The 13,868-nt window shown below is 41.7% G+C and overlaps 1 long non-coding RNA gene across 1 annotated transcript; it reads left to right on the top strand.

The window, feature by feature from the left end:
* Nucleotides 1-4,910: 4,910 nt before the first annotated feature.
* Nucleotides 4,911-13,279, top strand: LOC118566446. The gene is made up of 4 exons (XR_004933017.1): nucleotides 4,911-5,186; nucleotides 7,883-8,008; nucleotides 8,279-8,419; nucleotides 13,032-13,279. It is a non-coding gene; the product is annotated as an uncharacterized LOC118566446 (long non-coding RNA).
* The last annotated feature ends 589 nt before the right edge of the window (nucleotides 13,280-13,868 follow it).

Here is a 13,868-nt window from a genome sequence, read left to right as displayed (position 1 = left end):
CTCTGAATGTGAATATCATTAGTTTAATAAAACCAAGACGTTTGCTGTCACTTACATGCAAATCCTTGAATGTTGCTGACGTATCTATTCATTACTTATCGTCGAGGGGTGACTGTCAATACTGCAATGCCAAAATAAACCAAACACATGCACAAACAATCAGAGAATAATTTAAACCCTGAAAAGCACGACAAACATTGAGATACAAGTTAAGATCAGAGTTAGCATCATCGCCGTAGCTAACGCTAGCATACAGCAGTCAACATTTTTCTCTCGTGCCAAAACATTGTAACTGCTAACTATATATATATATATATATATATATATATATCCCTGATCAATTTGAAGCTACCAAATATTAAGGTGACCAGATTTCTGAAAATCAAATCTGGGGACATTTCTTGCTCGTGGATAAAAATCTATACATCTCATCAAGATGAAATTAGGAAAAGGGGACAGTAATGGTTTCATTTATTTTTTACATATTTATTAATATTTAAACAACAAAAATCCAGTGTAAAAGCCAGGAATGTGCCTCTCCACACTTTTAGTATATCCTATGATTAACAAAATGAATAAATGGATAGTGTTATTAATAGAAAAGTAGAACTGTGTCTCTGGGTTGGGGCAAAGAGGTGGGGGTGGGAGTGGATGGGTCAAGGGTGGTTAGCAGGGCTTTCTAATTTTGTGGGGCCCAAAGAGCTCTGCTGCCTCCTAAGGGGAGAGTGACATGAGGAAAAGAAAAAACAGTAAATACAAACATTTAGCCTGTGGCTGTCTGTGGAGACAGAGTTCCCCCACATTTTTAAAAAAGTGCAACAAATACTTTTGTTTCTGTTCACGCCTACATACCTATGAGAAAAAGTTTTTTTCTGCGTTAACATCAAAAACAAGTAGCGGTCAAGCCCGCAGGTAAAGGATGATTATATGTTTCTTACTGTCAACTGACCGCATCTCAAAGAAGCAGATTTATTTATTCCACTAATGAGCTCTAAGCACAGCTCCACTACTGCCTGAACTTCAGCAGCTCCTTTGTTTCCTGATTAATCCAGGTGTGTGTGGCTGGTTACTGAGGTCAGACACACCTGGATTAATCAGTCTGACTAGTAATGAAAGGCAGGAAGCAAAGGAGTTCAGGAAGAAGTGGAGCTGTGCTTAGAGCCTGTTTGGGACAAGAAAATGGGCTGTGGTGATGTGAGGTGAAAAGGTGTTAAACATGAATGAGCATGTATAAACTTACATAAAGTGTGTATAACTACATTAAGTGTATGTGTATGGTAGTAGTTGATGTGCAAGTATACTGTTAACTCTGGTCAGTGAGTCAGCTAACACGAGATCATCTCAGGTTTCTTCACTCATTTCAGTGAGCCTCTTATTTCCTCTCATCCACACCAGGCACACGATAGCTGAGCAATTCAAAGAAATAAGAAGGGGCCAGATCATTAAGTGCTTAAAGAAGAAATGTTTAAGACCCACTCTAAAATGGTCAGGGAGCCACAGTAAAGAGGATAGAAAAATGGTTACGTGATCAGGTTTGGAGGTATGAAATGTTGAAGTATAAAAGCTGCACTATAAGTTTCTCAAGTCACATGTGAGACATTAAGCCAAGACAAGAAAACCAATGTCTGGTTGTTAAATCAAATGTCGGGGATTGAATTTCACACCTGTCCATATGGTTGGAATGTACTGATATGATTTGGCCACATAGTCCTTGATCTGAATCAAATGTCTTTGTCTTGTAAAGATCATTCTTGTAGCAACAGTGTTTTTTTTTCAGAGTAAATCTTTGAATCAACATTTAATTAGATTAGACGAAATGTTTTTAAAGGAAAAACTGGAGCACCCGGCGAAAACCCAAACTGATGGACTCTAGATAAAGAAGTGGTGTTAATTATTTTAAGAAGTCACCTTAGTATTTAAAGGGCACATTTAAAACATCTGATTAGATTAGATGAAAGGTTTTTAAAGGAAAAACCGGAGCGCCCGGTGAAAACCTAAAAAGGTTGGACCCTGTTGGAAGAAGGTCAGACTGGGATTTTAACCCTTGATGTCTTGACCTAAAATTTAGAAAAAAGCTGCGTGTTGATTAAAGTTATTCCTGGCGCTATTAGTTAGGTCGATGTTATTGAATGCTAAATCTAAAAGATGGCAGAGACTGTTTGTGCTCTGTAATCTACTGGGAGGTGGAGGATCCTCTCTTTTTCTGGAATAGATTCATGATTCCTGAAAAGCAGCAGCGAAAAGCCGATCTCTGGGGTTGTTTGGGAAGGTACCTCTTTAGGCATCTCAATACAGCCCTCTGGACAGGACGTCCAGCTTGGGACAGCACAGCCTTCCACATTTCTTCATCGGAGCTAAACCTATCTTCCAGCTCTTTGCAAACATCCCTAACCAACTGTTTGATGTTTTCGTTGTCCATGGTGAAGATAATGTCGGATGTTTCTTCAGCTTCCTCCTCTGACAAAAGAGCCAAGATCTCTCTCATCTCTTCTGTCTTCAGGGGTCCCCCTCTTTCCTTGGAGCAGTTTAAAACGGCATCCAGTACAAACAAAGTCATGCCTCTCTCTAGTTGATCGCTGTTAGATTCTGGGAATGAATCACTGAATGACATCTTATTGGCAGCTCTTCTCTGTGTCAGAATCAAGGAATCCGTGTGAGATATTACAGAGATCTGGTCTCCTTCTACATCTTCAGGCTGGTCTGTGAATTCACTTGAAACATTTAGGAAGGAATCCTTGTCATTTTCTGGACTGCAGGGTTCTGGAGACCTGGTTCCTGGGCTTTGGCTCTTGGTCGCTCTGTAAAATATTTGTCCAACCAGGTCATCGATCTCTGAGAGCACGTTGGACACTCTGTCGCCAACACTTATCTGATCTGTTTGTTCCTTTTCAAGCCAAAGAAAGGTCTTTTGGAGAAACTTCATGACCTCATCTTCTGTTGTAGCATAGAAGACTTCAGGGCAAATCTGTATCTGGCCAGAAATGTCCCGTATTTTCTTGCAAGAGATGACTGAGTCAGAAAGAAATCTTCCTTTTCGAGGAACGGGAATTTTATTGTAATGCCCCCTCATGATGTCGGTGTATAATTGATCCGTCAGTTCCTTTGCAAACTCTTTGATCTTGTCATCTAGATGTGGACTGTCCAAAGATTCTGCACACAGCTTTTGAATTTGAGGCGTGATGGACTCATAATCCATGTATTTTTGCTTCACGTCGACGTGGTCCACTGACTGGGCTCCTTCCTCCTCTGAAAGTTCAGGAACACATCCAGGACACATCAGGCGCATCATTTCATTTGATGTAGGGCTGCAACGTTTCAGTTTGACCACCTTCGCATCACAGGATTCCAACATTTTCCTCAGAGAAGCCCCCATGTTGGCAAACTGTGTCTTCACGAATTTAGAAAATTCAGGCTTGCTGGTGATTCGTTGTTTTCCAGCTGGAGCAGTCCTCAGTTTTGATGATAAAACGTTTCTGATATCACCAACAATTTTTTTCAGTTCAAAATGTGGGCCACAGGAACACTTCTGATCTTCCTGTCCAACTGAACTTGCAGACTTACAGTAGTGAAGGTCCTCAAGAATAGTTTGGCTAATTCTTTCTGAAACTTCGATTATTTCTAAAGGATCGATTTCTGAATCTTTGGGATCGGTTAACTCTTCTGCATATTTGTCAATTATGTAAGTGATGTTCTCACTAAGTGAGTCCACAGACAAGAGCGATTTTACATCTGGAGAAAGGCTTTTCTCTGAAGGGTCAAATGAAGTCTGTGGTTTTGGTGGAGGCGTGCTTGAAGTCCGCTTTTTTGTGAAAATGCTCCAGTATCTTTCAGCACATCTGGTTCTGGCTCCGTTTATATGTTTTTGGAGACTATCAACTGTGTTGGAAATCATTTTGTTGAAATTTTCCAATTTAGGAAAGTAGCTGATCGCTTTTGCTGCAGGTACCTCAGGAAAAGAGTGGGTTCTTCTGATCTCGTTTGCAATGGAGGTAACTCTTTGAGAGATCTCCTGTTCCATCAGTGTGTTTAACTCCTCGCCGCTCTGGCAGATTTCTGGTGTGAGCCCCAGGGTGGTGGCCATTTCTGATGAAATCAAACTGGTCAAACGCACACGGATGTTCTCATCCGGCATTTCAGTCTGCATGCTGGCCTTCTTTCTCTCTTCAATCTCCGGGACCAGGATTGTTAATGTCTTTCCTACACATTGCTGTAGAATGTTGCTAATGATGTCAGCCATCACTCCTCCTACATGTGAGTCCATAACACCCTGGGAGAAGGAGCTCCACTGGGCTGGAGAAATGGTGTTCAAAGGAGGCAATATTATTTCCTCCAAGTTGTCGACTGAGAGGGAGATGTTTCTTTTCTCTAGTTGTTTTTGCTCCTCCATGGTTGAAGTTTGTCTTTGGTTTTCAAAGTATTTAACGAAAGATGCTCTTTCCATAAATGCTTCTCTCGAAATGATGCGTTTTAAAACCGGAATCCATATAAAGCGAGTGCTGCCTATGACGTTGATCACGTCACAATACCTTATGATGTATGACCCCGCCCCCGCACCGCCCCCGCACCGCACCAACGTTCCGACGCGCATGTGTATTAGCGACGAGTGTGAAGCGAGCCACAGACATGAATACACGCCCGCCGACAGGGGGGGGGGACAAACGGGTCTGTTGTCCCGGGCCCAGGACAGAGGGGGGGGGGGGGGCAAAACTGACTCTGACCAGCGCGCATGCGCTGCTTGCAGAAGCTGCACCAAAGTCTCCCTCACGGCACTCTGCTGATCCCCCTCCCCTCTCCTAAATGGCTCAGCGGCGCCAGCCAATCAGCACGCAGGCTCAGCCGGCCCGCCCACTCTGCTCCCAACACAAACATCCGCGGTGCTGTTCAAATGATCAGACTCCTAGAGAGAGAGGGACTGCGCAAGCGAAAAAAAACATGAACAGGGAAAGAAGCGCCATTTGGCTAAAATGGCGCCTGGTTTCGTAAATGAAACCAGGCTGTTAGGTTTGTAAAAAGCCGGTTAAATTCAGTGTTAACATAACACATTTATATAAGCACGGGAAAAACTATGAGCAAGAAAACGTTGAGCAACAAACGGAGAGAGGAGACGAATCTTCTCTCATTGCCCCGACAGACCCACAGACTGACGTCACTGACTGAGGCGTTTCAGTCCTCCATGGAACATCCAGGTAGATCAGTGTTCATCTTCAGCAGCAGTTCATGTTAACTTTCAAAGTAGATATTATCTATCATATGTTACTGGAGCCCACACAGAAAATGTAATGAAAACCTTGAAAGAACCCAGTACATATATCCTATTAAAAAGTGTTATTTAAGATAAAATAACATTTACTAATCCTTTATTTATCCCACGACAGGGAAATTTATAGGATTAAAGCAACAGACAGGTGCACACAACACAGACAAAATTACATAAGGATTGAAAGATATAAGAGGTTGATTTGGAAAAAAACACTATGAACATAAGATTATTATTATTATTATTTAATTGTAATAGTAAAATAAAAATCACAAAACCCGGAAGGTCAACAGTTTCATGATACATCAAGCTTAGGGACTGGCTAATATACAGCAGGTCAAAAAAGGCCATATTTTTGCTGCAGTGCTTGCTGTTCTCTTATGAAGAAAAGATTAACCAGTGCACTAAATTCAATAGAATGGTTTAAAATATCCAATATAAAATACAGAGATTTCCAGGGCATGAAGTACACAGTTAAGTTGACTTTTTTTAGTGTGTGTGTGTGTGTGTGTGCACGCGCGTGTTTGTGTGTTGGCGGCAGGAGTAGAGAGGGGGGCCCAGAAAGACTGCGTTGTCCCGGGCCCTAGCAAAGCTGTCAGCTGGCCTGATATGATATATATGATGTCTATCTATGGGAACATCCTGGAAGTCATTGACTGCTAACTAAGCAGCATCTAAACTGAAGCTGTAATTTGAGCTATTTTCGGGTGGTTTAAATTGTTAGTGTGCATCACTAATCCATAAAGCATTGCTGCTGTTGAAGAAGGAAATGGACAGGTTAAAGTTCGCCTTCCTGCCTCCATGCAGCTGTCAGCTCCTCCCACTTAGTTCGCTGCTCTGATTCCCTCCAGACCTCGTCCAGGGCTCTGCCGGGAGGAGTCCCCGATCTTCGTAGTTCTGCTGCCGGGCATGATGGTGCCCAAATTCTCACCACATGCAGCATCTGAAGGTTCTAGTTTAAATCTGGTAAGCATCTGGCGGGACGGGGGCTGCTGTTTCCAGATGTTTCTCCATCAGCAGCTGTTCATCTGGGGCTTCAGGGGTCTGCAGGCTCACCATCCGTGCTTTGAGAACCTGGACTAGATTCCTATACAGCGTTTTAGAGCCACAGGTGACAGGTGCTGATGACTGCAATTCATCACCTGCTGCTAGATTATTTCTATCAAGGTAAATCTGACACGATTAAATACGTTGTTGTATGTCAGCAAACCTCAGCAGAATCCGGTCCAGCTGCTGCTGGACAACATCTGGGACCATTTCTGTGGTTGAATTGATCTAAGTTGGGTTTAGGTCATTGATTAAACTTCAGACAGTTCTATACACGCTACTTTTGATGTTCATCAGCTACTAAAACATCCATAATTTGATCATTAACCCTCCTGTTCCTTTCAGATTTACTGACATAATTTAATGCCGTTATTATTAGCATATTTAATTTATGTACAACACTTGTAATGAAAAGCAACTTCTGTTTTGTAAATCAGTAACGTGTTTTATATTTGGGGTCGATTTGACCCCAGGAAAATCAAACAATACATGCAACATTTCATCACAAAATCAACAAGGCACACTTAACAGTTTTAAGATAAGAATTCCTTTAATGTCACTCAATGGGGAAATTTGGGTGTGACAGTGGCAAACATGCATAAACTGTCTATTCTAAAGTTGGCTTGAAAGAAAACACCAAGAGTAGAATATAAGCGTAAATAAATAAATTGACCAAAGGGAAGACAAGGTTATTTGATAGTGGAAAGATAACTCCAGGCTATAGACCTAACACACGATAATAGAGAATGCAATATTGCCATACGTACAATTTTTTTCAACGTACAAATCTTATACAATATGTACTATGTATCATAGTCCAACAGCATCCCAGCTAAAGCGTGTACAAGTTACCTTGACGTCTGGTTACATTGTAAACAATTAATGGCTCAGTCAGAGCATGTGCAACGATATGCATGATGTAGACCGTTATCTTAGCATCTTAGAACAGTGTCAATGGTTAATGGTTGGATCAGATCCTGTGCAACAATTTATATGATTTAAACAGATATTATGTTTGTTGGGAGCAGCTAAGATTATAAATACTGACGGAAGCGCTCCTTAGCATCTGGGATGCAGCAGTCTGTCACTTTAAGAGCACTCCAGTTCTGCAACAGCTCCGTGAATGGGGTGGGAGACATTGTTTCATTTCTTAAAGTCCTTTCTTAAAATGTTCATCATTTTTCTTAAAGTCCTTTAGTCTCCCACCACCTGCACTGGGTCCAGGGGGCATCCCAGGAGAGAGGTGTCCTTCGTAATGAGCTTATCCAGTTAAGCTGCAGTTAAGCAAACCACACCATAGAAGATGGCTGATGCCACCACAGAGTTAAAGAAGGTCTTCTGGAGTGTAGGGGCGCTCCAGAAGACCTCCGCCTCCTCAGCAGGTAGAGTCTGCTCTGACCTTTCCTGTAGAGAGGATTGGTATGAGTCCAGTACAGTTTATGGTTCAGGTGAACACCCAGGTACTTATAAGAGTCCACTATCTCCACATCAGTTCCCTGAATGTTTGAATGCGTCAGAGAGGTGGGTCTGCACCTCCCAAAGTTCACCACCAGCTCTTTTGTTTTTCCCTGCATTTAGCATAAGGCTGTTCTGCTGGCACCAGTCCACAAAGCTCTGGATCCACTGTCTGTACTGTGACTCATCTTCATCTGTGATGAGACCTTATGGCAGAGTCATCTGAGAACTTCTGTAGATGACAGCCTGGTGAGTTGATGGAGAAGTTTGCAGTGTATAAAGTGAACAAAAACGGTGTCAGCACAGTTCCCTGCAGTGCTCCCATGCTGCAGATCAGCTTGTCAGAAACACAGCCTCATGTCCTCACATACTGCGGTCGACCGGAGAGGTAATCCAGTATCCGCTGGAAAAGTTGGTGATCCACTCTTGACCCCTCAAGCTTGTCCTTCAGCAGTCCTGGTTGGACGTTGTTGAACACACTGGAGAAATCAAAGAACATGATCTTCACTGTCCTTCTAGGATTCTCGAGATGGGCAGCAGGTCGATGACGGTATCATCCACCCCGATGCCAGGCTGGTAGGCAAACTGCAGGGGATCCAATGAAGACCTAACCAGGAGGCAAAGATGGATGAGGATCAGCCTCTCGAGGGTCTTCATCAGGTGCGGAGTTAGTGCTACAGGCCTGTAGCTGTTGAGGTCTTTGGGGTGTGCGGTTTTGGGCCCTGGTACCACACGAGAGATTCTCCACAGCTATGGTACTTTTCTCTGCTTCAAGCTGATGTTAAAGATATGCCCCATGATGCAACACTGCTCATCCACACAGCACCCAGGAGCCTGGAGTTGATGCTATCTGGACCTGCAGGCCTCCTCGGTTTGGTCATTCGCAGAATGTTCCTCACTTGGAGCATTGAGAAGGGCAGGGTGTGGCGGGGGCTCACTAGTGAAGTCATCTGAAGAGGAGGGGATGGATGACAGCTGAGAGCTGAAAGATATGCAGTTGTGGGTGGAAGAACAGGCAGGTGAGGGTGTCTGCAGCATGTTAGGCATGTTAGGCTGGGTTGGGGGGAGGGGGGGGGGGGGTGGGCTGCTCAAACCTCAGTGCTGTTTCAGCTCATTCACCCATTTCAGGTTACCTACAGCCTGGACGTTCTGTTTGTGACCCGAGATGGTTTTTAGGCTTTTCCATAAATCACTGATGTTGCAGCTACAACATTTTCCTCCTGTATCTGTTATTTCCTTCTCTAATTTTTCTCCCCAGTCTTTTCTGCACATATTTCAGCTCATCTGTATCTCCTGACATGAAAGCCTGATCACCAGTTTGTAAATAAATGAAATTGTGATCAGAAGAACCCAGGGGAGACGATACAAAACAACAAACAGAAGAGGTTTTATTGCTTTGCAGTTTGGATGAGGGAAACTGAGGGTTAAATGTTCAAAAGAACTGTAATTATTAATTGGCCTGGGACTAATTAATAAATCGGACTGAAAGATAGTTGCCACTCCTCCTCCTCTTCCCACAGATCTGGGGGGGATGCACGCGTTATCACAGCCAGGTGTGAAAACTCTGGGAAGCGTGTGTGATCTGAGACCAACAGTTAGCAGCTCAATGTCCTTTGTGCAAGGTCTCTCCTTAACCATAACGGTTTCAGAGCTGCACCAGCGGTTTTTAGTAACCGCAGCCACACCCCCTCCTCACGTTTTACCGCTCTCAGTTGTCCTGTTGGCTCTGATCATGTGGAAGCCGTCAATGTTTACACTAGCATCTGGGATTAGCTTTTGTCAGCCACATTTCTGTTAGCAGCAGCAGGCTAGCCTCTCTGTGCAGCTTCTGATGTTTCATTAGGCCAGATAATTCCTCCACTTTGTTTGCTAGGGATCATTTCCCATGATGATAGAAGGAAGCGAGGGTCTTTATCTCCTCCTCCTTGTATGTCAGCTTTTTCTTTTAGCAACTTAATTTACAAAAAACAGTATTTTTAAATCGTGTCAGGGATTGTTCTCTCCTGCGCTAAATACTTTGTTATTGACTAATATTATAAAGCCCGACTTTATAATATTATTCAATTACAAAGTACTTATTTTTGCAAAAACCTTTTCAGAGAAGTTAGTTATAGCTGAGCAGAGGGCAGAAAGGGAGAGCACACTGAGCACCAAGAGAAAGGCTTCAGAAGTCTGCTGTCCAGGCTTTTATATGTTTGCTACACCCCTAACTTGTGTGAAGCATTAATATCTTTACAGGACTGGGATTTTTCTGCTCCACAACATGGGAAATATTAAACTTCTCACTGTGTTTCCCTTCTCTATGTCTTGGGAACTATCTGTGGTTCTCACCCTGTTAAAGTCTTTTGAAGACTAGTAAATTTTATATTATAGTGACCTCAATATTAGCCAAAGTGTGTGTGAAATATTGATATTTCTTATGTGGATGACATTAGCGCAGGAGTTAGGGAGTTTGTCCTGTAACCGGCGGGTTGCCGGTTCCATCCCCTGCTCTGACCGTTTCAGTCGTTGTTTCCTTGAGCAAGACACTTCCCCCTCTTTGCCTGCTGGCTGTGGTCAGAGGGCTCTATGACGTCGATGTATGGCAGCTTTGCTTCCATCAGCCTGCCCCATATGGATCTACAATGTAGCCACACATTTACACCCTGACTGTGTGAATGTGTGCGTAAATGGTTGAATGACTGAATGTAGTTACACTACACTACAGCGCTTTGGGGTTGTCAGACTTGATAAAGCTCAATACAATTTACATTTACCTTATGTTTTCTACTGCTAAAGCAGCCTGTGGTCAGATTGACCCCAAAGAACTCCGATATGTGTTTACCCATATGTCCCATTAGATTAGAAGTCAATAAATATAAAGGCAAAACATTATGGATGTCAAATATTTATTTACACTCGATAAACACTGAAGGGGGTTAAATAAACCCCAAAAGGTTCGATTAATAGGCAATGGGGCATGCCAGAAAAAGTTGCTTAAAAAAATGACTTTTGTTGAACATATCTCAAAACTACAAAAGGATAGTTGATAGTAGGTAATGTGAGGGTGCTGATTCCAAAAATGCAATGTTCCAGATGCTAAAGTTGCACATTAACTCAATTTTTGCTCTTTACTATAACATACCTGTCTACAAACCAAACAAATAGATATGTAAAATACTTTTAAGTGTTTCCTGATTTATACTGGAGGTTCCCATTCAAAAAGTCAAATATTCTTATCATTAGACCTGTTTATTAACCCCTTAATGGACAGATGGATCAAAAAATTAAATATTTGATTTCTTATCTCTCCTCCTTATTGCAAACCCCTCATAATCAAATGAACTGACAGAATAGTTAAATGGATGGCTTATATTCCAAACATTGAATGTTCCAGTTGTTCGATAAGCTCAATAACCCTTTACAAGCCAAATGTATATAGTTAACAAATTTAAAAAAAATCATAGATACAATGAATAGAACATTTTAATTGAGGCATCTATATATATCAAATTCGAGCTGTCATTGGAGTGTCTATCAATTCCAATTTTAGTAAAGTTCAGTTGTTGATATGTATCTACATATACATGTAGGGCCTAGTTATCATCATCGTCTTCATCATCACTGATGTCTATTTCAGTAAGTCCCACGTCATTAACTATTTCTTGGACATTTTTACAACTTATACAGTTGCACAGTTCTAAACACTTCATCCCATTCATGTTGCAGGAGCACTTTCCCTGGATACAAGATACATGAGCAAGCTATAAGATTCATGACAGAGTCAGGGGCAACAGGCTGAGTATTCCATACAATATCCAGAGCATTTTCTTCATTCAGAACCCAGCCGTTGTTAACTGGGCTAGGAGCATCAATTTTCAATCAACCCTTGTTTGTTGTACAGAGCACAGACGAATGACTGGATGGCTATCATGTTCACGTTATCTAAGCTCCAGTTCTTTTCAATATTTTGGAACACTTCTATATACTCTTTATTGTTATTCATGAGTTTGAAAGCTTTCACCTTTCCTTTTCCTTTAAAAGCACTGACAGAATCACAGCCTGTAAAACAGTGCAGGCCAATCAGAGCATCACAGATATCATTTCCCAGTTCACTGGCAATAGACGTCAAAGGTATGGTCCTGGAGTCTGACCATGGGTCAGCATGCACAAACAAGTCAGCTTTCAATCTGTGAGCTGAAGCAATGCTCCCTCATACTGAGCTAGCTTCATGCTTGCTCAGTATGAGGGATTGCTGCAAAGCCATGGACAATGCAGACAACTCTCCCTGTAGCTCTACGCTTCTCCAGGAGTGAATGCTGCTTTCGGGACTTTGAAGCAATCAACTGGCTCCCTTATATAGGACATTTTTGACCAATCTGTATAATATGATTGATTTTGACTTTGTAACGTGCCTCGAGATGAAATGTTTCATGAATTGGCGCTATATAAATAAAATTTAATTGAATGAATACATTTATCACAGTCACTAGCTAAATCTTTTGCCACATTGTGACAAATCCCTTCCAAGCATAACAATTCTTTCGTACAATCACTTATTTTTCGAAAATTTGCCTCAGATAGTGATGTTAATTGTCCTTTTTCATTTGGTAACAAGTGTATGCAGCATTTTAATGGGGGCTGCCATCTTGGAAAACAGCGGCAATGTGGCCAAAGTAGGAACTGAGTCAACAGAAAACATGGCAGAAAATGGTTGGTCCAAAAACGACTTTTGAGGGCTCCTATCTTACTAATGTGCAACTTCTGTATCTAGAATATTTTGTTTTTGGAATAAACATACCATGAACTATAACCACTGTGAACTGTGAAATTGCATAGTTTTTTGATATGTTCAGTAAAAGTGGACAATTTCAAGGCATGCCTCACGGCCTATAAGGGATTTTACTTCTAATTAATAATGGTAGCAGACAGACCTGCTGCAGCACCATGGACAGCGACACCTGCACAGGTCCATATCTCAGTGGACTGTAAAGCTGCCTACAGTGCCAGGTACAGGTGTTTATGTTACAACAACAAACTTTAATGTATTTTTTGTCATATACAAATGCAAAACGTTGCACCGTTGTGAAGTGGAAGGAACATTATACATGGTTAAATTAGTATATTAAAAGTGTGATGTGCGTTGGTATTTAGCTGTCTATACTCTGATACCCCTAAATAAAATCCAGTCCCACCAGAGACCCCCAGAAACCCGCTTTATAAGTAACTGGAGTCCAGCTGTGCTGAATTTAAGCAAAGTTTAATTGCACCTGCTCTGTTTCCACCCTCACAGGTTTGTTGGGGAACATTAGAGAACAACCAGCATCATGAAAACCAAGGAACCCAGCAGACAGGTCAGGGAGAACGTTTTCTAGTTGTTTTTTCCCAGAGCATTAAAGCCGGACTTAACTGTGACATCACTGCATCAATTGATTGGATTTTGGTTTCTGATTTATTGTCTATTTTTTTATCAGCTAATTTAGATGTTTTACTTATTCTTTTCATTTTAGTTAGTAGTTTAGTTGAATGTTGTTAGCTTAGTGAAAGAGTTTGTTGACTAAAGTATTTTAACTTGAAGTTTAAGCACTGTTAAAGGGGCTCTGGAAACAAATGTATTTTTTCTGAGGTTTTGGGGTATAATTTGATCTGTTGTGCCTTGATGAGGCCGTGTGAATGTCAAAATTGAATACCAAAGGACCTGCTGAGGGGCTGTCAGCTTTGTTGCTTTGCTCAAAAACAATCAGGTCAGAAAATGGGTTGTCTTTCTATGTAGTTCATATTCTCCAATCAGAGCACACCATCAAGCCTTAATTGTTGAAACACAGCTTTTTCAATAATCTTACTGATAAAGGGGAGGTTTGAGATGGGCTTGTAGTTCTGCAGTAATAATTTGTAATTTTTGAACAGCTAGTTGATATTTGCTGTTTTTAGAGACAGGGAAAACCCCTTACAGAAGGGACGTGTTGATTATCTGAGTCAAATCAGACGTTATGACAGGCGAGACTTTTAACAAAAGCTGTGGGTAGAACATCAAGGCAGCAGGAGGAAGAACTTATCAGGTGAAAGATTTATTCAAAGCTTTTGTAGTTTATTTGGCTAAATTGGGATGTGATGGCCACACCTGCAGCTA

This window comes from Fundulus heteroclitus, chromosome 16 (genome assembly GCF_011125445.2).
Source record: "Fundulus heteroclitus isolate FHET01 chromosome 16, MU-UCD_Fhet_4.1, whole genome shotgun sequence".
Lineage (NCBI taxonomy): Eukaryota > Metazoa > Chordata > Actinopteri > Cyprinodontiformes > Fundulidae > Fundulus > Fundulus heteroclitus.
This window is presented reverse-complemented; position numbering and strand designations above follow the sequence as displayed.